At 39.7% G+C, this 27426-nt stretch overlaps 1 protein-coding gene and 1 non-coding gene across 4 annotated transcripts in view; both read left to right on the top strand.

Annotated features, from left to right (window-relative positions):
* MACROD2 (mono-ADP ribosylhydrolase 2) overlaps positions 1-27426 on the top strand; it is an 890631-nt gene that overhangs the window by 402139 nt on the left and 461066 nt on the right. The window lies entirely within an intron of this gene.
* Positions 6676-6865, top strand: LOC136016034 (U2 spliceosomal RNA). The gene has a single exon (XR_010613476.1). It is a non-coding gene; the product is annotated as a U2 spliceosomal RNA (small nuclear RNA).

The following is a 27426-nucleotide window of genomic DNA, read 5'->3' as shown; positions in this document are numbered from 1 at the left end:
GATAATTCACTGCTGGCAAAAACATTATATCCAGCTTTTACTGCCTCTTGTGCTTGCTTTTGATACGTTGGGTTAAAATGAACAAGCTTAAAATTAAAGTAGAGACAGAAGAAGGCAGGAGAAACGGAATGACAAGTCCTAGGAGCAAGTTACACAATGCTAGCCCCTAAAGCCTAGGGAAAAGCTGTTTAAAATTGCTGAGTATGAAACAAACATCTCCTGGGGCAGCTTTCCAGCATGACAGCAATAAACACGTGACCAGTAATTCAACCCGACAGCAGAGGTGTTCAGGAATACAAATACCACGAATGCTCTGTTCTGCTTATGCACCCGAAATGCGATACGTGAGCCTAGGCTTCCCTGACAGCGCGCTCTCTCCCATCCTCTCATTTGATGAGCATCTTCCCTCTGAAAGCACAGCCTTTCTGATTCCATTAGAGAGGAGAGGCTCAGTCCCTGCGGTCCTTTCTGCAACCTGTGCGCTCCGTGAACCATGCTGTGCATGGAGATTGTTAAGAGATGCATTGGGAGCTAACATGTCACAGGCAGACTGGTTAGGGATGAAACCCCTTTGACAGAAAGGATTAGCTGCACCCAAGAGATAAAACCAAGAAGTCATATTTTTAAAGCAGATCGTGGTGCACAATTTTGATTATTTATTGGGCAAGAAGATAGTCAGGGCTTTGTGTTGTTAGAGATTCTGTACCCTAGGAAACTGGCAGTGAATTCAGCCTGGTGCTGCCAAACTGTACTTCAGAATCTGAGGTTTCATATGAAAAAAGGGAAAAAAAGCAAAACAAACAGAAAGCCCTCTATACCCTGCAGCTGCAGAGAAAATGCTCAGAAACTCACTGTGACCAGAGTTGTGTTCTTGTCTTGAGTCAGCAATCAGCTTGAAGCAATACCTTTGAGAAGCGTGAACTGTGCTGGTCATTTCAATGCATGTGAGCGATGAAGTCTGACATGTTTACACAGCAGCTAGCTCATTTCTGTGCTGCTTTCAGCAGAAACCTCAATGCTGTTTGAGAACGGATTTTCTTGGGACACAAGGAGAGAACCAGAAGAAAGGTTTATTATTTTTCATGTAAATTAGACTTAATGTTAAATATCCCTTTCTCTTTTTCCCCTGTACCCCCACCTCCCCCCCCAAAAAAGAAGAAAAAAACAAGGAATTTTTCTAATTGTGGAGAGACACAGAAACAAAGGATATTTTCTTTGCCCACCGGATAAAGGTTTAGTCATATCCGGACTCTTGAAAAAATCAAAACAAAACCCCCTTCTTCCTCCTAACTCCTACATTCTCCTTAGCGCCATATGCCCCAACTTACAATTATTCAGCTTTTAATACATTGCACTTCTGCTCCAACAGCTATACAATGTACAACAGTTGTGCAGAGTCAGAAGGCGAATCTGTGAAGCACAAAGAATAAAGTATTTGGTGTCAATTTAAAACAAATGTGGTGAAGATGGAAGTAAATGACATAGCTAAAACTGGATACGGATGGTATTTTTTCATTTCTGTATGTCTGTCTAGACCTCCTGTCTCAAATCTACCTACCCAGTACTGTGAATTTCCCTTTTGTTGTCAGCTCCACTGAATTTGCATTTAGCAGGCTGCAAAATACAGGGGATCTTGTAGCTCGTGCTTAAGAGGATCCTGAGGAACCTATTAATCAGTGGAAGAACTGTATGGTTATATGGCTCACATCATGTTTGAGCATTGGAGCTCAACATTAGCAAAGCCCTGTAATTGCTAATAATTAGTACTGGGTAAGCCTCACAAGGTTTACTTAAGAGTCCCCTCATGTCAGATTCCTATCCAAAGTGTATCTGAAGTATCTGAACCATTTAAGGACCTGGGAGGTAATACTTTGTCATTGTGTAAGGCGGAAGACCTGTGTATGAAAGGGCAAGGGGATTGTGAAATAATTACTTGCTCTGCATTTAATTTAAGTCAATGAAAATGCCAGAATGATTGAAGTGTTTATGCTGAAGATCAGGGAGTTAGATTGGAATAGGGTAATCAAAACCAGGGACATCTTTCTTAAGGTTTTTAATATTTCTTAGGGAAGAGATAATGGAGGACTGTGAGAGAATAGGAAGGGAAGTGCAGGAAGGGAAAATCAGGATCAGAGGTCACACCTGTGTGAAGCAATGGTTTGAAAATGACAAGTAAAAATAGAAATATGCTTCACTTGAGGGTGATGAATGGATTCTTTGACCTGAGGAGGAAGACTAGAGAAGCTTACACTGTGGAGATGCTAATTTCATGGTGGCAGCTACAGGTGAAAGAGTTTGCTGTGAAAAATACAGAGAGAAAAAAATGACTGCTCTTAATTTTGTATGGGTTCTCGTGGCCCTGGGCCTCAATTGTCAGGGGAGCTGTGCTGCTCTGCAGCATGCCAGTGACGCTTTGAGTTTGCCCTTTTTCCACAATTTCAATGTGATTCTGCCATCCCTGTTTTCTCCATCTCCTCCCAGCATGCCTTTTACTTTGTCTATGCTTCGCTTCTTCAGCAAAGAATACTGGAGTATTCCTCACCATCCGTCTGCCTCTTTTCTCTAGCAACTGAAAACTCTTCAGCTGGCCTCATAAAATTGTTAAACTGACGAGCAAGGCTAACAGAATCAATATTGCTGTACCTGGGACTCTACCTACATTTTCCATGATGTAGGAGGTGGGATCAGTTATATCATGCTTCCCATCCCTTGTATCCCAAGGACAGGGAACATTTGCCAACGGCCTGTAACTTCACGTCTCTGCAAGCAAAGAAAAAGTCTTTTCAGCTTTATACATACTGAGACAAAAAAGTGTGTTAAGGGCTGCTGCCTGCTTCTGTTCAAACGTGAAGCATGGATTTGAGGTTAACAGAAGTCTGTTTGCTTAAAAGAGGTTTGATCAAGATGAATTACGAAAATGGCAATACATACCACATTTTAAATTATAATAAACTGACTATTAACGTTGGAGGTAGAGCTCCAGGCAAACATTAGCAACAGCCTGAACCACCTACTTTATGTACCTAATTCCTCCATAGCACTCAGCATGAGGAGCCAAAGCAGCCCTGGACGCCAGAATGGTGTTCTTAAGGGCCCAAATAGCCAAAAGTGTTTCAGAACACCATGTTCGTGGGTTTATTCCTCTGTGTGTGGGTTTTGGTCATAACTGGCCATGCAAGTCCCTTATGGCGTGTGACATCAATCCATTTCTCAACTAAAAATACTTAGTACACTGCAGTTCAGTACCGTGCAATTAAACATATGCTTGGGCACGGTGATGCCAAGTGTTATTTTGTTTTGATATACTGGGTATGGAAAATTGGGAAAAAATAAATAGTGAAATGTCATGTTTAGCATAGTTCCCTTCTTTTGCTGTTCTTTTAAAAAATGTACCAAAGATTTCTTCTGAAGAGTTGAGTCTAAAATAGATAATCTTCCATACGTCGGGTCAGGGTTTAATTGCTTGCCCACCCGGTTGGGAGTTATCTGCTACTTGCCAAGTTCTGATCTGTACATTGTCTAACACCAGTTTTAGAGATTAGCAACTCAAATGACCCATTTGAGGAACAGTCACAGCCATAAGTCTCTCCCCCTTTCCCTTTGCTGGACTTGAAGTCTGATTAGTGTTTAGACATTGCTTTGAGATAACGATAATGTGCCTTTTAATTAGCATCAATATTTCTAATCTTTCGGGAAATCATAATGTGCTTCTTTTTTTACACCGTGACTGTTGACAGATGGCCACTTATTAAACATCATTAAATTCTGCTATCAGTCATTTTTTTGTGCTTTTTAAAATATGCTTGTCATTTAAATTAAATGATATATAGGATGAAAGGTTTTCGCACCGGCTTGTGTAGACTTTGTTGCAGTGCTGCAACATTATTTGTTAGAAGCCCTGTATTTGAGACATAATCTCCCATGCCTTGTCATTTCAGTGTATATCTGTATGTTAAACGTGGCTCTTGTATGGAAATAGCCGGAATGCTTCTGGGACAAAGCCACTGTTTAAACATTTAGAAACTTGAACTTTTGAGAAGCCTGTGTTTATATGCAGAAAGCATTTAATGCATTTGCACAGGAATTCATACTATTAGGTGTTTTTGTGAATGCCCTGGAAAAGTGAAGATGAATTCCTGTACATTATCTGCAGCAGTGCTTTATTCGACTTGATGCATTCTTGGCTAGACCCCCTAATTTGTTTTTTGTGAAACTTTGTTTAATCGGTACAATTACAATGTGCATTGTGTCCTTGCTCATCTTAATAGCAGTATTAATTTTCAGGAAGGGACAAAAATGATCTTGCAGAGTTATCCAGCAGTGTTTAGGCTTTTTGAATGCTAATTAATTCAGAGCTCAAATGCTGTACCTGCTGTTTAAAAGGCTGGCAGCTTGTATTCATCACCTGAGTGACAGCTGTTCCCAGCCTTTTTTACTCTTAAAAGGAGTGGGCAAGATTAACTCCTTCCATGCTAATGACTGCCCTATTGAAGATTGGTATATTCAAAATCTAAATGAGCAAATTATTGTCTTTAATGGATTTGCTGATTTTGATAGCATATTAGAGAAAGGTTTAGTGACAGTATATTGTGAGGAGAAATTGCTGAATATTTCTCCTATATACTGTTAGTTTTTCTGGGCAGCAAAAAAGAGTCTCTCTGACATTTGTTGCCAGAACCAGATCCTCCATGTAAGGTTGAAGAGAACTAGAATATTGCTGAGTCAGATTTGAACACTTACAGTGAGTATGGGATCTGGAGAATTTTTCTCTTGGAGTCAAATCTCTTTTTTTTATACTTACTGGGCTGGTTGTCTTTGTTAGTAAAAAAGAGGGCTGAAAGGCATGCAGGTAATTTAATCTGAGAAAGAGTATCACCTGATATACTGCAGATGTTCATATGCAGATTTGAGAGGACAGCACAGTTTGCCTGAATGACTGAGCAAGTAAGGTACTGTGCATTGCATTCTTCGTTTTTTCACAGAGCAGCTAGTAGTTAAAGTATATATCTTAATTTCAACCCTTCATTCCCTCCTGCCTCCAGTCAAAACATTTTAATTATACTACATTTTCTTTCTGGGGGAAACATCAGACAAATCAACAGTTGTCTTGTTTCAAAGGGTATTGCTGAACTCCTGATACCAAGCAAAATTCCACAAAAGCTTCCGGTTAGTATTTTAGGGTAAATTCAAGGGGTTTTCCTTTTTCCTACTTGGTTGGAACTAGATGATCTTGAGGTCGTTTCCAACCCTAACTATTCTATGATTCTATGCGCTTTGCTATCCAAGTATTTCAGCAATAAGGATGTACAATAGACATGTCATAAGAATTATAAAGTCTTCATTCGCATTTTGGAGGCCCCATATCTTCAGGGGAGCTCAGGGTGGACTTGGCTAAAGCCTCTGGGTTTTGATTCTGCTCACATTGGGTTTTATGCATTCTGATTCAGTAAATCTCATTAAGCGTGTATTTAACGTCCAGTATTCACTGAAAGTTCTGTTGACTTCAGTAGCAAATTAAGCACATGCTGAAATGTTGTTCAGAGCCTTAGGGAAAGGTGATTAAACTGAAGAACAAAGCTGTGCTATTAAAATATTTTAACTCATTAAAATCCAGTAGATTCACTGATAGTAATTCACTGAATACTCTGTATTGAAAGTAAAACAATTGCCTTATAGTTGGCTGCCTCTCTTGTGCAGTTTGGAACACCAGCATCACTATATTAACTGGGTATTTCTGCTGTGACAATACATTTCCTTTTACTTTTGACCCACTGTTCTATTCTTATAAATAATGAGTGATTCTAATGAATGATTGAGAATATAATGGGAAATAAAAAGCTTTCCAAGCCTGTTTACAAAGGCCTTAAAAATTAAAATAATTTTAGAGAAATTGTTGTCTTGTTCCAAGTTATTCAAAGATCTTTTGTTATTACTCATTAAGCTCAAAAGATGTTTCTAGTTTTCATGCACAGGGATGATTTTTTTTATTAAGCCTTAGCAGTATTATCTTGTGTGTTCTTTGTGTGTGGATATTTGTGGAATTTGATACAGAGTAATTAAAACTCATGCTTTGGCAAGACTGAGATGTAGTCTTTGAATTAGCGAGTAGGATGCTCTAATGAGTCGAGCAGGCATTAAGAAAATGCACTGCACTGTGTAGTTCTGTATTTAGTGTGCTGTTTATTAAAAACTCCCTCAACTTTAAGACTTCTGTGAAGTACTTTCTATAGGGGAGATGTGCTGCTCTCCAGCCCATGGGGAGAAGGTTCTAAAATAACCCCATAATGATTCAGAAATCAGAAGGTTTCTTGAATGCTTGGGGCAGGGGTATGGAGGCAACAGGAGGTTAGAGGGGAGGTTGTTTAGTGTTTTATTCTTTTTATTTGGTTAACCAAAGAGGAAATAACCTTACCAAGACTGGAATATTTTGGGAGAATGGACATGGCATCGTTACCTTTCCCAGGTTCCCGTTCTGGAACGTTACTGTGTGTGCAAAGTCATGAGCTCATTGAAATCTTGGAGTGATTTATTTGGGGTCTGCAGCTTCTTGAGGTAAATCAGAGTGATAAAGCTACGTAACCGTTGTTGCTGCTGCAGTGTTAAAGTCTGACAATGTTTCAGTCTCAGTGTGTGCGCCGAGTCAGACCAAGAAACCGTCGAGTCTGCTGATTCCTGTTTGCTTCTTGACCTTTCGGCAAAGATCAAGTGGAGCATATGTTTTTATCAGTTTAATATCTGTTATGTCCTCAACTTGAGGATTTTATATTAAATGAGTTTGGGGACTGGGAAATGTACTTGGAGCTTACGCCGTCCTCTCCATGCGTGAACCTGGCTATTGCTGTGTTTCTAGACTGGTGTGAAAAGAAAAAGGGAAAAAAGGCAATAAGTCCCCTAATGACTATAAATGAATATGAAGGGAAGAGGAGGAACAGAGCAAGCATATCTTACCCTACTCGCTTAATCTCCACCTATTTTCAGCTCAGGAGTTTTATTGAGGCTCAGCAAAACCCCTGTACAAATAAAATAAAATAACACTTATGATTGCATTTTAATCTTGTTTTCACTGTCGTCTCAATCCATATCAATATCCATTTTCTAATGTCTGGTATTATAACATCAGGTTATCACCTTCAGGACTGGGCGTTACTTTGTCCTTACCAGTTAAAGTGAGCCTACACTCACTCTCATTCTTGTTGAAGAGCAAGTTACGGAATCACTATTGGTGTGTATTTTCACTGACCACTCATATAGGTGCTGGTTTTCTGGAAAATGACCGAAAATAGCAGTTGGAAATAACTGCAAAAACCAACAGAGAAGAAACACCTCATAATGGTGAAATGGTGCATGTAGGATTTGATTTGGTTTGATTAAAGGCCATTGGAAAGAATTAATGCAGTCTCAATGCAGAGGACACACTGCAGTCATGAATGTTTAAAAATATATTCAGAAATACACCCAAAACTATGGAGATTTGGTCTTCACTTGAGTGGTTTTGATTAATTAAATACCAGCTTATGCCATTCTATAAACTGATGGTCCAGAACTGTTCATACCTGTCACAGGGGGTAGCTAACGAAAGCTGGTTTTATTTGGCCTATGACATAGCTACCACTGAGGTCTGTGTAGTGCAGCAGGTGATGACATAAACATCTTTTGAAGCAGAATCAAGCCACTAAAGGCCAAGTTGATGTGACAGGGTGAAGACTGGAAGTTGTATTAGAAGCAAAATGCGTACAGTTCAGATAGGGGTGATCAAAATCATTTCTAGATGACACAAGGATTTGACCCTTCAAGGATTTCATACTAAGTATGTGAGGTAATACAGAAATGAGAAACTGCGTCATTGTAAATTGGTATCTTTAAGTCTCATTACCAAACCGTCAGGTTTTTAATTACTTGACCTGCCATGGTTAACAAAAAGCTGGTTAATTTGGTGTGGCGGGTTTTGGTGGTAGCTCGGTGCTCTACCAAAGTAATTGCAATAAAATAAAATAATAGTTTCAGAAAAAACACCCGTATTTCTTGTTTCTCGCATCTTGAATTGTTTGATGGTTTCTTAGTCATTATTTATGACATCAGTATTTAAATTAGGAGATGTTAAATAAAACTGATGTTGGCAGAGGGGGGGATTAGATGTTTGCTGATTGTAAATATTTTAATGTTGCTATCTAATGGAAAATGCAATATTTTCATTCTTTAAATTTTTTGTTTAGTACCAAAACCTAGTGTTTACAAGATAGAAATCCACTGCAGCAAAATACCATCTTATTACTATGCGTGCTACGATGCTTACAGGTTATTGTCAATATACAGTGTCTACTGGCAAGGAAGCTTTTGTTTGTCATGGGAACAAAATGATTGCTCCTCATTTTTCTTGACTGCTGAGTTCTTTAAGCAAAAAGCATTTTCACCCTGGACTAAATATTGATTCTCTCTTTTCTCTCTCTGAGAAAATTAATTTAGTGTGAGTTATATTCACCCAGGTGAGGTGAGGGCAGCTCCAGACCCCACAGGCTACTTAAACCTGTGATGCAGGCCAGCATTCAGAAGTATCTTCATTATCCCCAGGTCAGCACATACATGCTAGATCTTTTGAAGAGTGTCTCTCAGGACAACGCAAGGGAGGATTTGTGGGCCACTTGTCTATAGCAGCAGGACTGCAGGCTCTCTTTTTCTTAGCCAAAAAGTAGTAGAATCTGTCTGCCTTCAGTCATGTCCACTTCCCTCTACTTCTGGGTGGTTCTGAACCCTAAAACCAGGTACAAAGGTCTGCGTTCCAGAGACAGCCTTTGGAGAAATGTAAAGATCTGCATTTTGCTGCGCTGATTTCTAGCACGCAGAAATCCTTTCCACAGTGCACTAGGGGAAAAGTAGACAGGTTGGCAATAGCCAAATCTTCCCTTTCTAAATGGGTTGAAAACATGGAAGAGAGAATGCCGAGTGTTGAGATTATGCATGGTAATATGTTTACAAAACTGAGCATCCATTGCTATTGCCATGTTTCAGCTGACAGGGGACATGCTTATCCTTGGAGAGGGGCTCAGTGGCATATTCTTGATACGCAAATTGAAAGAATAAGCAATAACAGTGGGAAGAGTTGGACAGGTTTCTGTAAAGAACTGTGTGCTTCCACTTTCTTCCTTTTACAGCTCTCTTAGGAAGATGCTGTGAGAAACATCTGAACCCTTACAGGTGACAGTGTCTTCCTGTTGCTATCATAGTGTTTGATATTGATCTGTGTCTGTGTGGATCTGTATTACATTCAAAGCATAAGCCCATGTTACTGCAGAAATTATGGCACGCGAGTGCAAAATTTCTGTTGTCCCAACTTCTAAATTAGCTTTCATTACTCAGTTAAAAATCAGGCCGGACTGCTGGGTTCCCCTTAGAGAGGGATACCTATGTGGTCTTGATTTCACCATTATAAAAGCAACAGTTACCATTCTAAGAAATTAGTTTAATAGAATTTATTGCAACATGCTGAGCTTTGGTGTTTATAAAGTCAATGTGTCCGACATGCTGAATCACTGGATATTAGTGTGAAACTCTTTTTTGATGTCCATGTGCTGTACACTGGTCTTTGTATTACAGCATTGGCCATTTCCTTAGTAAAACGATTTGAAGAGATGAAGAAAAATGGTAAGGATTGTACATCTGTAGCACAAAGTTAATCACACATCTCCAGCACAATGTTGTCATGCTTTTGTTCCAGAGTCAGTACTATTGAATTTATGTTGTATTCCCTTTTAATTTCATTTTTTATTTTCAATCATATTATTTTTTTTTAAATGTTCACCACAATAAAAATCAAACAAAAATGAGCTAACAGCAATATAACTCACTCACTTCTTCTATGCCTCAGACAGAGCATAATCCTGCCAATGGCTTTCTGAAAACAATTAAGATAGTTTGAAAAGGTTTTAAGCTGAAATGGGGGCTTTCATATGGCCTCTATTATCTCTCCTCAAGGGAATGTATTTTGTTAAAGTGACGATTTATGGGATTCATTACTAATGTCAAACTTTGTTCTGCTGTGTGAAGTAGCATAATTAAAACACCAGAATAGCAGCACATAAGCGGTAGAACATTGTTCAACTTGTAGGTATTTCCAAATAGGTGATTAAAAATTTGATGGAATAGTGATATGAGTGGTTGAGGCATGTCCATGCGAGATGGAAGAAAAACAAGCCTCAAGCAATGTAACTATTTTCCTCAGAAGGATTTCAGTCCAAGGAAGATGCAATATATAAGTGCAATAGCAGCTGGGTATTTTTAGAATTAATTTTAATTCCTATGTAGTAAGTCTCTGCCTGATGAGAGAATAGATACAAATCAGATAAGGTATCAGTTTGTCCCATTTGACTGACGTGGTCTTCCAGGATAAAACTACAATTTCTTTCCTTCTAAATGTGGTATTCAATTGGGAGTAAATTAATTAAGGCTGAGCTGATAAGTATCTGCAGTTCGGCAGTCATGACATGGCAAGACACCAGGTACGTATGTGCAAAACTCTTTCGTACATCAAAAAAAATAGTTAAAGTCCCTGTGCCTATTGTTTCTAGAGCTGTTACATGATACCTTAGATAAATAAATGACTTAATTCCATGTTCAAAATACCCAAAGGTGTATAATACTTTATTATTGCCTGAGGTTGCATTAGTGTAACAGGTCTTCCCTCGCTGGAGAGCCTTTTCTCATGAGAAGGGAAGGTGCTCTCTGTGCGATCTGCACTACCTGCTTTACTACTTTATCTGTGTTATGACGAACAAATAAATATGAGCATAATGTGAATCAAGCATCCTAAACTGTTACTTAGGGGTTTCCTCAGTGATCTTCGTTGATGGAGAGGACGCCTTTGGGGATGTTATCTGTGGCAGCATGGTATGAATTGCTTAGTTACTCTGTACCTGCTGTAAAACTGTGTAGTTTCCCAGTTCTTCGTTGAGGGGAGGTCAGAAATTCGTGCAGCAGAAATGTTAAGACCGTCAGTGTTTGAAACAGTCAGTTAAGACAACAGAAAACTGCACACGAGCTTTCAATTGAGTTGTAGATTATTGACTTCAGTGTTCACGTGTTTAAACACAAGTGCTTTCTGTGCTTATTCCAGTCTCCCCGTGCCATTTTCTGTTGAATTATTTTTCTGCCTTAAAATTAAGCTAATTTTAAATTGTTTTCATACAGCAGTATGGAATGTAGAAGTATGTGTTTTACAGAAATGTTATTTTCCCTGAATTCTCTGTAATACTCTATTAATGAATTAGATGGAAAATCAAGTACAGAATCTTTAAAAAATACTTTTGAATGCCATCTTCAAGTGGATATTATGAGGAATGAATATAGATGGAGATTAATCATAAACTTTTTCCCTTCCTGACAGTACTGACATTTCTTGTTTCTAAACAAATAGATAATTAGCTAAGGAGTTGTTTTGATCATTTTTGGTGTTAATGCAAAATCTAAGCCCATACATTTTGCACCTATACTTCCTGAATTAACTGTAAAACACTCAAAGCCCAAAAGCTGTTGTTTTGCAAAGATCAGTAAACTACTCTAAAAACAATTGTTCCATTCACTGGCCTTCAGCCTGGGGTAGCAAACCACCGGTGAGCCCTGGGTGCCGGCATGCAGAGGGAGTCTGCAGGGCAGTCCATCATCTAGTGGACATCTGCTGGCACGTGGCACTGGAACCGGAACGCTTAGTAACACTCTTTTCACATGAAGCTTTGCCTATGGCTCCTGCTGTGAGAAGGAAATGTGGGTATGTGAAAGAGGGAAAGAGGATTGAACAGGGATGCTAAATAAGGACAATAAAAAGGGAAACCTTGACCAGACTGAAGTTGGGAATACTTAACCTGGGCCAGATTTAGTATCCCTATATTTTTGTTTGAAGAGCGAGGTGAAGGAGTATGGTGTTTCAGAGTGTAGACGTTTGCACCTGTGACATGTTGGATACTGGTGCAAGATTTTGGTTCTGAAGTTGTCTTCCAATAGTCAGTTTAGGGAAGTATGATATGAAGGATTTCTCTGGGGAGCAGTGTTAGAGTTTGCATGTAATTCATCTAAGGTAGCAAATGGAGTCTTTGAACCTTCCTAGTGCTGTGTTTTTAAAAATATTTTGCTCTATGTAGAGCCTTTTCCTTTTTTTTGGACAAAAGTGGATATCTAACCCAAAGGCCACGTACAAGCCTTCAAATTTAACCTTTTCATTTTGCTTGACACTCAAGAAGAAGGTAAGGCGGGGGAATGTTGTCTGAACGTTTACACAGAGGATGGAGAGTGGTGGTGGTGAAGGGGATAATGACTTCAGCTCTGATTTTCTTCTTCCTGCTGCAACAAGGCATCTGTATTCTCTGCTGGGTGCAACCAGCCTGCAGGAAGCTTTCATCCCTGCAAACAAGAAGTCAATCAGCAGATCACTGGGAAATTGGAGAGCCATGAGAGCTGGTCTTGTGATGACCTGTGCTAAAAAAATAGTGTGGATGGATGGTGAAAGAGGAATAATGGGAAGAATGTGAGGCAGGGCTTAGGTGTACTTCCATCCGCAGTATTGCAAAGACAATGCTACTATGGCATCAGGTGCTGTGAGCTGCCAGCCAGCCGTAGCAACAGATCTCTGTTTTCCATTTCACATACAAAGGGGAGAGCTGAGTCAAAAATCAACTTGCAGCTGGCTGGCACTTCAGGGGGATCACTGACAGTAGTGAAAGAAGGAAGACTGAATGTTTCTGGGCTGGGATTAGCTGAAGTCTTCTCTTATTATATAATGGCTTATTATACCATAGTATTCAGGCAAATGTGCATAGTGTAACAGTATGTCAATTATTTTGTCTAGTAATCAGACTCTTCTTTTTGTGCTGCAAAAACAAATGCCTTTTTCAATTGCTTTAATATGCTACATTCTTTAAATTAAATGATCTAGAGGCAGTATATAAACAGCACTCTCCAATATTATTGCAGAAAATGAATAGCACGTGTGATGCCTACGCTCATCTACGAAACTGCGGAGTGACATAGGTTCTTGTTATTTGCTTCTATATGAACAGCTCTGAGTAAGCGTCTATTCTCAAGAAATACCCATTTGCTGCATTCCGGCTCAGGGAAGGCTGGGTGTCTATTTGACATGCTCTCAGCGGAGAATTGCTTATCCATGCCTGATCCTGACTGGTTTCACCTTCCAAAAGAAACTAGCATAGGTCAAAAGTTGGCAAGATGGATTGAAAAGTGTTTCCAGCTGATGGAAATGCTTTTGCTAACCAAGTGGGGGAACTTGAAATTTAATCTGTTCTCAGTGGAAAAAGAGCAAATAGTCCATGTTTCAACACGAATAAGCTATTCCAGTATCTAAAGTGCTGACATACGTGAGTTTTTCAGAGAACAGAGACCCTGAATTAACTACTTTTGCATGAAAGGTACAGATACAAAGTGTCTTCTCTAATGGACTTCCCATGCCAAATGAACTGCTTTGTTTTCTAGTTCACTGCAGAGCTAACAGCTACACCTGGATGCAAATGTCTCCAGACGCTGCATCCTCCTCCAGTTCTTATGTTCAGTGATTTTGGCATTCTTTCCCTTTCTCAGATCTTAATATTTTCCCTTCTGTAGTTGATTCTCTCTGTCCCTTATTTGAATATTCATCAGTTCCATTTCTCCTTTTTTCTCCTATGAATTTCTTCTTCCTGTTTACTTTTTCACTCTCGCCTGTTTGCCATGTTTAGGCTCTTCCATATGCCATTTCTTCACAAGTAGTTCCCATATTGTCCAACACTTTGAGGGAAACACACGTTCTCTGTTGTTACCTGTTCCTGTATGGGAGGAGTGCATGCTGTGAGCTTAGGATAAGAAGAGCATGTCTTGTTGGGCAAAGTTTATTTTATTCCTCCTTTGATTTTCTTAGCTGCTTTTTTTGCCCTCCATTCCTTCCATCTGTCTCTGACTTTAAGCAGAGTGTAAGGCAAAGGAAGGGCCAAGTATCTGTTAGGTTTCCTGTAGAAATACGGAATGGTGATGAGGATGTGAGTCAGAGCCTGAGTAACACTGGGAACAGCAGAGTAAAAGAACATAACATGTATTTCTTTATTATAATGTTCCTTTCTTTATTCCATTGTTTGTCCTTTTTTTTCCTCTTTGTACCTCTCCTACCTCACATATGCAACTGATTGATGTAGTATAGCTCTTTAATTGAGCATGGTTACCTTCTCATTTGCCTGGAACAGGGAACTCCTTACCTACAGGATTTGTACCAAGAGTGCTAAGGTGCCCTTCATGGCTTTGCAGGGTGAATGAAACTTGTTATGCTCATACCCAGCCCCGTCACACTGCCCACTGCATATCACTGATCTCTTAGTCAGACTGGTGTGTGCAAATTTCTAGTGTAAGTTCAGAACTAAACAAGGCAGCGATCACTTAGAGCTGGTTTGGTAAAATCTTTTAAAACAGTTTCAGAAATTAATTTCTCTTGACAAGGGCAATCAGCAAAGACAGATTTTATACTGCAGGAACAATCTTGTTTGTCTGTCTTGGGCAAATTCTCCCACTACCGACTGACTACTGAGCTTAAGTAGAAATTATAACAAACCCTGTTACAATTGGTCAAGCACTGCCTCTCTAGTTGTACTTACTTGTTGCAAGCATCAGAAGATGTTTATTTTAACACAGCCGTTTTATGGTACTCGGAATATCTTCCTACACTGCATTGCTGCTACTATATATAATGGATGACCACTTGGTTAATGTTTGATGGCAGTTACAATACACATCTCCCAAAGTTAAGTGTCCTTATGTCTTTATACGAGAACTGACCTTCAGGGACGGTAAACATATTGTTTGGCAACAAGTTAATTACAGACTTTATCTTCCAAAAACATTCATGTCATGGGTGGGATAATTAAGATGTCCTTGCAAGGGAAAAAAGTTCTTGAGTTATAGTAATGTTCCAAAGTAGGTGCAGGAAACCGAGGTCACAACAGTATTACAAGAGCTGTGTACTCATGTTATTTTGACTAAATGATTCTCCTCCTCAGGCTATAAAAATGAAAGATGGACTTAAGTGATATGTATGGCAATATATTCTGTATGTCTGTGAAAAAACAAAGGGATTTGGGTTGTGCAGGGGGACGATGGGCAAGCAGAACTGATTGCGTTTGATTTACTAGGGGATTGATTGCTAGGGTTTGTTTTGGTTGTCTCCCGTTTCCTCTTTTTAAGGCCTGTATGTTTTGTCAAATGGTTAGGATCATGTTGGCCCTTTCTAATTTTATAATGTGAACTTTATGGTGATAAATAGCTAATTATTTGCAATTGAATTAGGCTATGAATTTAGATATGACAGAAACAGATGTACTAGTGATTACCTTCAATGCGTTGCTCAGGGGATCTAAGTTTAACATAGTATAAATACCTTCCAGAAATGTTATTTCTGAAATGGAGCAGTGCAGCGATTACACAATATGATAGAAATGCTGATGGGTTCTGTGGTGCTTGAATATCCTCCAGATGGATGCATCTCAGCTATGACATGTGTTTTGCTTTGTTTCTTTCCTGGAAGAATTCGGGAAGGGAGGAGAGAAGTTTCCACTGGTAGAGATCTGAAGTTCCAGTTCTGGAGTGTTGAATCTCTAAGCTGGAAGCTTGTCATTTGGGTGAAGTTATGAAGTATTTTTTCCACAGTGTACACTCAGAAGAGGACACTGAGCAGTTTCCAAAGATGGAGCCCTTGAAAGGGCGCACTGCAGTGCTGTTTTGTGGGTGTCTCTTAAATGGGAGTCTTTTTGGCTGACTGAAGTATGAATTATGACAAAGCAGCAGGTTAAATACCCCATACCCCAGCATGTCTTTGTTTTAATATGAACCCAAGGATGAATACTGACACTAATGTAGTTGAAAGATTTGAGTTGTAATATCTCAAAGAAGCATGGACTCTCCACATGTTCTCTGTCTCAAAACTTGATTTAAGAGATCGATAGATTGTCTAATCTGATAATTCTGAGCTACTGTTTTCAGTTTAGATTTTCTATTTGGAAACTTACGTTCCAGCAGAAATATGTCATTCCTTTTTCAGTTGACAGTACAAGCTTGAACAATAAAATAACTTTAGAATGAGTTTTATTGTCTTCAGTAGAAGAAAAGTTGTTCAGAATTAGCACAACATCCCCAAGTATAGGCACGATATAGTCTAAATGCAGCAGGAGTATGAAAGATTGAAGCATGCCCTTTGAGACCTCTTTCCATATATCCATTTGTCATTAGAATGAGAATATTTAAGCACCCCAACATTAGAGACTAAATAGAAAAATGGGGTTTAAGTGCAGAGACTTAGTTGATGGAACTATATCATTCATGTCTAATGCAGCACTGTTAACACACTCATATATAATTGATACAGTAGTATACAAAGTTCAAGGCAATGGAATAATACCTTTATAATGGTTAATTTTGAGGCTGTCTCAGTGTCTGCCTTGGAAGTTAAATCCCTGTATCTTTGCTCTTATGAAAATGGTGTCCACAGATATTTTGCTATGGTGTGCTCAAGAAAAGTCAGATAATTTCTTCCGGATTCCTTCATTATTAGATGCACTGAAATGTGATTTTTACTGTGCAAATCAATTGAGGGGTTCCATAGTCTGAAATTCATCTCCATCCCTAACCTGAAAGCTAGTTCATATTTGTTGTACCTTCTGCACTACATGAAAGTTGAGTAAATCAGTTGATCTCTCAGGCAGGATGTGGTATATCTTCAAACCAAGTTATCAATGAATCATTGAATCATAGAATCATAGAATAGTTAGGGTTGGAAAGGACCTCAAGATCATCTAGTTCCAACCCCCTGCCATGGGCAGGGACAACTCACACTATGAACATCGCATACATCTTGTAATGTTTTTGTTTGCATGTGAAATAGATAGTTTTGGTGATCAAGTTTTCCAGTTGTGAACATTTTAACTTTCTAAATATGAGGTTACCTCTGATTTTGTTTTTTGGAAACTTCATGGCGTATTTTCTAGTTGTCTCTGTTTATCAGGTTTACCTGTGTATTCTGCTTGATCCAGTATGGCTCTGTTGAATTTATTTGAGGTGATTTTTTCTGCACAACTGTGTGCAAATAAGTGTACTGATAATCCCTTTCTCTTCGAATAAACCAGTTTAATACTTGCTTCTGTCACTGTTACATAGAGATGAGAGACCTGACCTATTTCAAAAAATGATCTGCTTAACTTTGTTAGCTACAGAAACATGGAACTGTAGAGTTTTTAGAGTTCATTTTTTAATGAGTTGCCATTGGGATATTTTGGGCACACGTGGGTGGTCTTTTCCTTTGGATTGTTACCTTTTGCAATGGAAGTTGGTGGAATTCTTTTCTTCTCCTAACCTGCTAATGCTCCCTAACCTGGTTAGTGCTCTTCAGTCTTTGACCTGCTGCATAGGCTCCAGCTTTGTTCATGAAATCTGCTTGCATTCTGTATAGATTATTCCTCTTCATGTGTGTTCAAGCAATAGGCATGGAAGTTGGTTCATAGACGATTACAATTATTTCTAATGTGGCATTTACCCCAGAACTGTATTGTTAGCCCTGGAAAGAAAGAAAAAAAAAAAAAGAAATACTTGGTTAATGCTATTCTGTGTTCAGTGGCTTTGATGGTTCTTGCTGCAGATGTTTCAGATTACTGTCAAAACTTCGTTATCAGTGATAATATACTAATGCACTCAGTTGACATAGGGGTTGACTGAATGACTATCGCAATGTATAATTAGGTTGGTGTAATACGATACATTTCCACTGATCCTACCCAGCCTTTAAATGAAATCTGTTTGAGGCTGAATTCCCTTGCTGCATTGTTACCATTCCCAGAGTAACTGCTACCATTTTTGTTAGGATCTTTGCAGGGAGGTGTGCGTATGTGAGTGAAACTCCATGTTACACAGCTGCAAATATATTTGCTTTCAGATTTCTTTTAATAGTGATATCACTGGAAATAGTAATGCCATTGTAGAATTAGCAGAACATGTATTTCTCCTCAGACTAATAAATTAGATCAAAATATATTATGTTTATATTATATATAATCCATATACTGTATATTACACTTATTTGAAAGTATTAAGCTCTTTGAGTGCTATTGCACTTTATAACCTGTATACACAAACAAATTGTTTGCAGAGGTGTTTGTCTGCAAAGTGGAAACCTGCAATTTTCGTGGAATGCTTCCAATAGCTGTCAGCTGCTTTCTCAGACTTTGATAATTGAAAGGTTTGTTATTTTTTTTTTAGGAAAGGAAGATGGTTTCGATTATCCAAAGCTAGAAGAATGTCTAACTACCCCTCCGCTATCAGTGGACTTGTTTACATTGGGGTTTGGACTAAATTGAGATTGCACATATCCAGATGTTATCTGCCCGGGTGACTTTTTCATTTACTTTGGCAAAGGATTTGATGGTATACTGCCACCGTCTCTTTGTCAGTTTTCATATTATGTATTGCAAGCTACATTTAGACTTTTATAAACTTTTTTTCTCTACATTGTTAACTCCTAAACTTTTGCTCTTGGTTTCTATGGGTGTATCCTCATTTTACAGTAGGCTCATCTGCATAAAGATTATAGGATATGGAAAGTTGTATGAGTTTTCATGTTATACATTGTCAGTTTTCGTATTATATATTGCAGGCTACATTTAGACTTTTATAAACTTCTTTCTCTAAATTGTTAACTCCTAAACTTTAGATCTTGGTTTCTAAGGATACATCCTTATTTTACAGTAGGCTCATCTGAATAAAGAATATAGGGTATGGAAAGTGCTCTCCATTGCATGGCTGGACACACAACTGAGTAAATTCTGGTTTATTTTTGAGGTTTTATAGTTCATTTCTTTTGGTGGTAGACACATGGGGAAGGTCACTGCTGTAAGTCTAGACTTAAGCCTCGCATTTTGCCTTATGTGGAATGCATGGGGTTATTACAGGAACCATACTGAAACCAAGAGGTGGGATTTTGAGCCTTACTTGTATGTTTTCTCATTGCTTAGCATTCAAAAAGCCAAACTCCCAGAAAAACAAGCCCCAAATCAAAATCAAACTTTACTTATTCTCGATTTTTATCTCTGCTTTGCTGTGCTAAGGGGCAGAGATGTGTCTGTGATGCATCTGCTCTGCAATGTCCTTCAACAAGATAGGAAGGGCAAAGCTCTCCACCAAGAACTGTTTTCTTCCCAGCAACCAGTGACCTATTATGCCAATGGCTCACCAGAGGAGCAAAGGCTCCTTGTACAAGTAGCTTACAGCAGGATAACATTCCACTGTGGGGAATTGCAGAAAACATTAGCCAGGACTACTCAGAAGTAGAACTACAGTACTGAAAAACAGGAACAGTTGAACAAGAGTATCATTTAATTCATTACTGTTGTGTTATTTTTCAGCACTGATGGGGTTGGAAGTGGGTGGGGAGGGAGAAGTATCTTAGCCCAGAAACCTGCTACTTATGATGTGCTAGGCTGAGAAGCAGCTTGGATAAAGAATTCCATTTTTTATATCTTTTGAGTGCTAAAGATGTATAGTGGGTGAGTGCTCAAAGCTCAGCAGAAATCAGACAGAGCTGCAGCCAAGAGAAACAGAGGTTTGCAAGTGTAAGATCCTAATCTATGTCCTGGCAAACCTTTCTGTTAAGTTGTTTCACCTCTTTCAACCTCCAGACCTTCTGGTTGCAAATTAAAGAGGGTTTGTGCTGGTCCTCATGTGACTCACAGATGCATACATCCTACATGAGATCTGAAAGGAGCTCCACTTATTAATGTTTATACAGGCTGGGTAGATCTAATCCTATTTGCAGGCCTTTAAAATGCCAACTTTTTATTTTAAGCCTGGTTTACTTTAGCTGCAGTATTTAACCTCAGAAATGTGTTTGTGGGGTTTTCCCTCAATGGCATTTTAAAAAGTGAGAGGTTCTCAATCAGTAAAAGTAATGAAAATTTACATGCTCTTTTGCGTGCATGGTTTAAGCAAATCGATGCTGTAACCATACAAACAGGGTTTGGAGTCAAACAGATTGCTGTTTATTCTGGTAGTGCCTAAAGACCAACTTCACTTGGTGATGTAGGAACACATGGGGACAGGTTTGTAATCTCCTGTACTAGCCAAGGTGGGTGATACCAGTAGAATTTTGTGGTAAAATTCATGAACAGTTAATGTCAGCAAGTATCAGCCTAGTTCCAGTCGGAGTATGGGAGAGAGAAGAGAAAGGAAGAAGAAAAAGTGATTTTGAGGATGCAAGTAATTGAAAGGAAATATGACACTGAAAAGAGAGAAATCATTAAAGAGTGAAACTTTATTTATTTGTTGTATTATTTATCCTATGCATATATATATATATTATATCCAGTGAAGGGCAGAGGCAGGAAGGGAAGGTAAAGATGGTCTGCTAAGCGAAAGAGCAGTTAGCACAGGAAAATACATCAAAGCTTTAGATGTATGAATCACCAGAAGTACCTCTTGTTGGCAGCTCTTGCAGCTGCTTTCACTAGTTGGAAAGTGGCTTATTTTCTCTCTGAGAATTTTCCCCCAGGCCAAATGATGGAGAGAGATTGGACATCTGCAGTTAATAAATTATTACCAACAATTAGACATTTTTAGTGTGCCTACATCTATGTGCCCATACTCACATGAATTCAAAACTGGTTCCTGTCCGAAGACTTCAGAGCCTACGTGACAGGTACAGACAAAGCAGGTTGAGTGTTCCATTGGTGGTGGTGGGAGCTCTTAGTGTTACCTCTTTTTCTTTCTTTTATACGGAGTTTTTAAAAGACCAGTGGTTTGCTCAGTATTGCGAGTGAATCACTTTTTCAATAGACAGTTGACTCACTATATAATGATCTGATACTGCTACAAGATTTGTGAGATTTAAGAGGATTTTTTTTAAAAGCTGGATCTGAAAAACATAACAGGAAAGTAAGTCTTACATGGACCTTGCAGCGTCTGCTGGGTGGGGAGCCTGCAGTGTTAGCTTTCATACAAAGCAGCTTTCCAGTACCTAGAGGGGACTAGAGCTGCAGAAAGACCTTTTAGAAGTGACAGGACAAGGGAGAATGGCTTTAAATTGAAAGAAGGGAGATTCGTATTAGATACTAGGAATAAATTCTTCCCTGTGAGGGTGGTGAGACACTGGCACAGGTTGCCCAGGGAAGCTGTGACTGTCCCATCCCTAGCAGTGTTCAAGCCCAGGCTGGACAGGGCTTGGAGCAACCTGCTGTAGTGGAAGGTGTCCCTGCCCAAGACAGGGGTTGGAACTGTATGAGCTTTGAGGTCTCTTCCAACCGAAGCTGTTCTCTTAATCTGTTATTTTATGAAATTGGAACAAGATCACTTTTACGCACAAGAGAAATAGTAGAGTATCAAGAAACTCTGAAAGAATCAATCATCCTACTCTTTTCCATTGGCCTCTGTGAAGACACATTTGTTTTGCACAGAAATTCTCCAGTTCTGGGCCCCTCTGTTCAAGAAGGACAGGGAATTGCTTGAAGGAGTCCAGCGCAGAGCCACAAAGATGATTAAGGGAGTGGAACATCTCCCTTATGAGGAGAGGCTGAGGGAGCTGGGTCTCTTTAGCTTGCAAAAGAGGAGACTGAGGGGTGACCTCGTCAATGTTTACAGATATGTAAAGGGTAGGTGTCAGGATGATGGAGCTAGGCTTTTTTCAGTGATATCCAGTGATAGCACAAGGGGCAATGGGTGTAAACTGGAACATAGGAAGTTCCACGTTAACATCAGGAAGAACTTCTTTACTGTAAGAGTGACAGAGCACTGGAACAGGTTGCCCAGGGGGGTTGTGGAGTCTCCTACACTGGAGATATTCAAGGCCCGCCTGGACAAGTTCCTGTGTGATGTACTGTAGGTTACCCTGCTCTTGCAGGGGGTTGGACTAGATGATCTTTTTAGGTCCCTTCCAACCCTTGGGATTCTGTGATTCTGTGATTCTCTTTTTTTAGGGAATGGTGTTTAAAAGGTTGGACTTTTTGTTTTATAGGACAATTTTAGACAGAGAGTAGGGCTGCTGGTTGTGGGCCACTGATCATGGGGACATATGTTAGAAGCCTGTACCTTCCCACTCCCTTAGGTGTTTACCCTGACACTGATGAGGTGCTTGGCATTTAATTGCATTACTGTGTTGGCCATTACGGCCTAGGCCTAGTCAGAAGGAAAGGGCAAGGGCAGGGGAAGATTTACCAGTGCTGCTTTTTGGGTCAGCCAAGCATTTTTCAGGAGCATCCAGGAAATCAGTCTTCTCTTTGCTCCTTGCCTTGTAAGTAATTAATTTGGGCTAAATGACTGCTGTTTAACTGAATTCTGTGTTAGCCACTCGTTCAGAGAGCAGGGCCAAGCTGTCAGCCTCTGATCCATTTACTGTTATCAGATGTCTTTTCAACAGCTGTAATAATTTACATAGAACAAAAGAAAATGTAGGCTCTGCTTAAAACCTGAGATTCCTGTGTCCTCTTCCCCTGCAGAGCTGGGAGTCTGGAGAAGAAAGGGAGTTGAGACAGGAGCAGAGCAAAGAAACCAGGATTTTTAGTAGAATCAATGTAGTTCAGCAGTATTTGAGAGATGGAGCTCTTTGGCTGGAGGACAGAGGGATAGCATTACATAGAAGGAAAACCGTGTGCCAGAGGACATCGGGAGGTTTCAGCTAAATCCCAAAAGGCATTCAGGAGTGCAGAAATGGGATGGAGAAATGTTTTTTTTTTTACTTTTTCTAGGTTCTTTTATCTCTTGGCGTATCTAAAGTAGAGGTTCATAGGACCTCTTAACACAGCTGCGTGTTACATATGTCATCCAGGCCTAGTCACTGGAGACAGAGAGGCTCTGTAACACAGGGTGCTCAGAGGGAAGGAGCTGTGAGAAATGGGTAGATTTAAGCTATCAGGTTGTTCATTTTTCATTCGAGGTGCTGTGAAGGGCCAGGGAAGCTGGGGATTATCTCTCTCAGTAACACTTGCCAGAAGAAAGAGACTGAGCTGGTACTAACTTACACCAAAGGCAACTTGAGAGTACCTGGGTGCATACCACGTCTAGTTATAACATAAGAACTGTGACTGACACTATTTCCCTGACAACTTGACAGGTTGAAATAACAGTGGGAGACTTATGAAAAGAGTGGAAAGAAATATTGTACAAAGAACTGCATGGCTGATTGCATCAGTGCCTTTATGTCAGTAAGGCTTCACCATGAGACATGCACGAAGGCTGTGGAGCATGTATGCGCATATGGTGGCATATACATGTTGTGTGAGGTGTCATTAACAGTAACAGCTGTTTCTTCAAAGAGTTCTAGGAATTACATTTAAATAAAAGGATCAGGAGCCATCTCCACCTGGAGCATGCCCAGATTTTCAAACTCTAATATGCAACTTAGTCTGTTTCATTTTGTTTCATTCCTGTTAATAGGCAGATAGGATTAGTTGGAAGCAAGCAGACACACATTGGTTTTATTTGAGGAAAGAAGGAAAATTATACAATATAAATAAGCAAAACTCAAAGAGAATTTAAGCCTCAGAATCTCATTTGTTAATTACTTTGCCTCTTGAGTCTTCGAATTGTAGCGCACAAAAGCAAAAAGAAACAAAACCGTCACCAAAACTTCAGTTTATCCATCCAAACAGAATGTGCAGAGGTCGAGGGAGTGCCACAAAACAGCAGCCTCCAACCCCTTGCAGGTCAGTGAAGCCTACGGAGATCTGTAGTTCACCAAGTCCTGCCCCATTGACTTGAGTGCTTCCCAATGCCATTTCACAAAACAAGTTCTCTGGTCCTGGGTGGGCCTCAGCATGGTTTTACAGAGCTGTCTGCATGGAGATCTCCAAGCCTTTGACTAGGTGCTGCAAAAAACACCCCCAATCTCTCTTCTCTCATATTCCTTTAATTTGTTTTTCTTATCAAAATGCTGCTAATCCACTTCCTCTAGACCAGATTAATAATTGTTCAACCATTTAATAATTGCACTTACCTGTATTTAATATTATTTCCCGAAGTAAATTTGAACTATAACAGAGTACTGCAAACGCGACAAGGACAAAATAACTTCTGTGAGTTTACTGGGTGATGCTTGCCCTTATTTCTGAAACGAGCAGAATTTCTCTACCCTTTAATCCTCCTAATGTGAAGTTTCACTTTTAGCTTTTGTAGAAGCTCCAGAATCAGAGCATGCATTGTGAATGCTTTAGAACCAAGAGGTGTTCGTGTTTTTCTCTTAAGTTCAGATCCCTTCTCACCTCTTCCTGAATGTTTTTCCTTAGTTCAGATTTGCTATGCTTGTCTCAAGCGTGTGAACGTTCCCTTGGATCATTTGCAATGAACAGCTGCAAGGAGATCTCAGAAAGAGAGAATATGCTAAGTAAATTAGTAGTTTTAACTGCACAGCAGTCAGCAGCCTTTCATCTGCGATATTGTGTGCTTGTCTATGAATTTGGGAGTAAGTTTCCATAGCTCCAGAAAGTCCTGATTTTGATGTATGGAATTCCAATGAGCACGAACTTCTGACAGCAGCTTTTCCCCAGTATTTAACCTTCACAATGTCAGTCAAGGCAAGCTCAGATTCCACCACACACCCCCCCCCCCCCCAAATCATCCTTAAAATATGTTTTCCTGCACAATTAACAGTCACTGTAAAGAAACTCATTGCCTGAAGGTAGGCTTTACTGATGAACTTGCGCACATTCAGAAGACATTACTATGAAAGCAGCATCCCTTGAACTTTTTAACATTAAGACGGTAAGTGTTACAGAAGCCATATTTTATCCATACAGCTGTTCTTTTGGCTATCGTGGTGCTTTAAAACCACTCTTTGATGTTGGAGAGTTTTGGGGTAAAGTGACAGTCATAAATCTTCATATTGGTACAATTCATGAAATATAATCACTACATGCACTTTATTATGTATTCTGTACTTCAGCTGTTACCTGCTGGTGGAAATGCAGGGGTTTGGAAGGGGGAGTGGGGGATTTGGGAGGGGTTTTTATGTTTTGGAAGTTAAAAGACATTTAATACATCAGTGTCATTATAGTATATGCCATCATTTCATGGTAATTTATATAAGGTAGTAAAATATATTTGCTCCCAGCTCCTTCTCTGTTGTGAAGTAGCATGAACTGTTAGGATGGCTTTGTGAAACAGGTTTGGGAAAAAGGATTCTGTCAGGAACTGGGTTTAAAATGTATAGAAAGCAGAGATTGAGTTCTGTGCAAAATTTCATCTCTCTCTCTTTAAAACACCGAGAGCAGAGAAGTTCTGAATCCTTTGACAGATGATGAAAAAAGTCTGAATTGAGTCCCACATTGCATGCTGCATTTCAGCACAGAGCGAAATAAGTCCCTTATGAATAAGGTGCTGGTAATAAATATTATATGAGATACATTAATTTGTGCCAACTTTCAGAAACTTCTGAAATACGCAGAGATTTTGGGAATACATTGCAGTTGCAAAGCCAACCTAAGAAATGCCACTTTCTTCTGCTAAAAAAAGATGGATAAATCTTCTTGTTTAAGTACATGCCGAGCTATAATTTGTCAAATTAATCTGTCATTTTACATAGGAAGAACAGCGTGCTTCCCTCACTATATTATCTGTAGCCATCAGGAAAACAAGCTGATTCTCATTGTCAGAAGCACTATTTTCATTGTGTTGGTAACTAAAGGATACAATAATTTCAGTTGTTTCACCAGAGACATACATTGTTCTAAATACACGTTGTACTTACTGAAAAGTTTTGCCTTGAATAGAGAGATGTGCTTAGGAAACTTCTATCAGAGTGGCGGACAGGAGGATTCTGCATTAGCGCTTCTGGGATTTATGCTGTGTTTTGCACTACAACTGTTAAAAATTACTCACACGAGCACCTGCATCTGCGGAAGAAGAATTATCCTGGGCCAATAATAGTTCCAAAATCTGTCGTTTCTTTCCTGCTAGGAACCAGGATTTGAATGCAGCATTCCAGCTGCTAATGGATATTCAAGGCCCTTCCGGATGGAGTCCTGATTAGTAGATGACAGATTAACAGAAGAGCTGTGTTTTATGGTTAGGGAGGTTAAACAAAACTCATGTTGCCTTTTGGATGAAGAGGAAGCGGGATCATTCAGAGACTTTGCAGGAAGTCATGGGGGGGAAATGCCATAGTGATTGATGAAGGTGGTCCATTATCAGACACTTTGTGAAAACTTTTATTTCCTCTAAGTAAATCACATAGCTTGTACGGGGCATAAGTAGAGAACTAATTTTGTTGCATTTTGCTGGAAATATGTCAAATGGTGTTCAAGCCAAAATTGAGGGAGGGAAATTGCACAGTGTATTTAAGCCAGTCATGCAGTTGATGTTCCCTTTGAATTTAGCAGCTTTGATTGTTTGGTAAATAATGTTTTGTTGAAAATGAACTTTTTATGTCAAGGTCTTCTGGATTTGCATATACAGGCACATGAAATAGAGCCAGAAAAGTTGTTTTCTGTAAAGTAAATATGTAAATAAGTTGAAAGGATTAAGAACAGCCTTGAGGAGAAGGACTTGGGTGTGTTGACTGACAAGAAGCTCAACACGACCTGCAGTGTGTGCTCGAAGCCCAGAAAGCCAGCCGTATCATGCATCAAAAGGACTGTGACTAGCAGGTCGAGAGAGGTGATTCTGACTCTCTGCTCCTGTAAGACCCCACCTGTAGTATGGCATTCAGTTCTGGGGCACCTGACACAAGAGGGCTGTGAACATTCTTGAGCGAGGCCAGAGAAAGCCATGAAGATACTCCGAGGGCTGGAGTACCTCTGCGCTGGAGATGGGCTGAGAGAGCTGGGCTTGTTCAGCCTGGAGAACAAAAGGCTTTGCAGAGGCCTTAGCTTCCAGTGCGTAAGAAAGCAAGCTGGAGAGGGGCTCTTCAACAAGGGCATGTAGTGACAGGACAAGGGGGAATGACTTTAAACTGGAAAATAGCAGATTTAGATTAGACATTAGGAAAAAAATCTTTCCTGTGAGGGTGCTGAGGTGCTGGCACAGGTTGCCCAGAGAAGCTGTGGCTGCCCCATCCCTGACAGTGCTCAAGGCCAGGTTGGACACAGGGGCTTGGAGCAATCTGGTCTAGTGGAAGGTGTCCCTGCCCATTGCAGGGGAGTTAGGACTGGATGGTCTCATAGGTATCGTCCAACCCAAACCATTATGATTCTATGATGCTAAGATCCTGTGATTTTCATCTTAGAGTATTGCATTTGTCTCTTATTCTTACCAAAATAGTATTGAAGTATTATATCAGGAATGCACTTTGTCATTTGGTATTAGCTTCTGAAGCAGTGTCTATTCCCTAGGCAAGGAAACCCAAGCTTGGGGAACAATACTTCTGTATGTGCTGTGTATTGTGAAAGTGTTCATTTGGATAAGAAAGCTTGCAAACATGTTCAGTCTCAAAGACTTCATTTG

This window comes from Lathamus discolor, chromosome 5, assembly GCF_037157495.1.
Source record: "Lathamus discolor isolate bLatDis1 chromosome 5, bLatDis1.hap1, whole genome shotgun sequence".
Classification (NCBI taxonomy): domain Eukaryota; kingdom Metazoa; phylum Chordata; class Aves; order Psittaciformes; family Psittacidae; genus Lathamus; species Lathamus discolor.
Note: the sequence above shows the minus strand (reverse complement) of the source record. Positions and strands in the feature narration are given on the sequence as shown.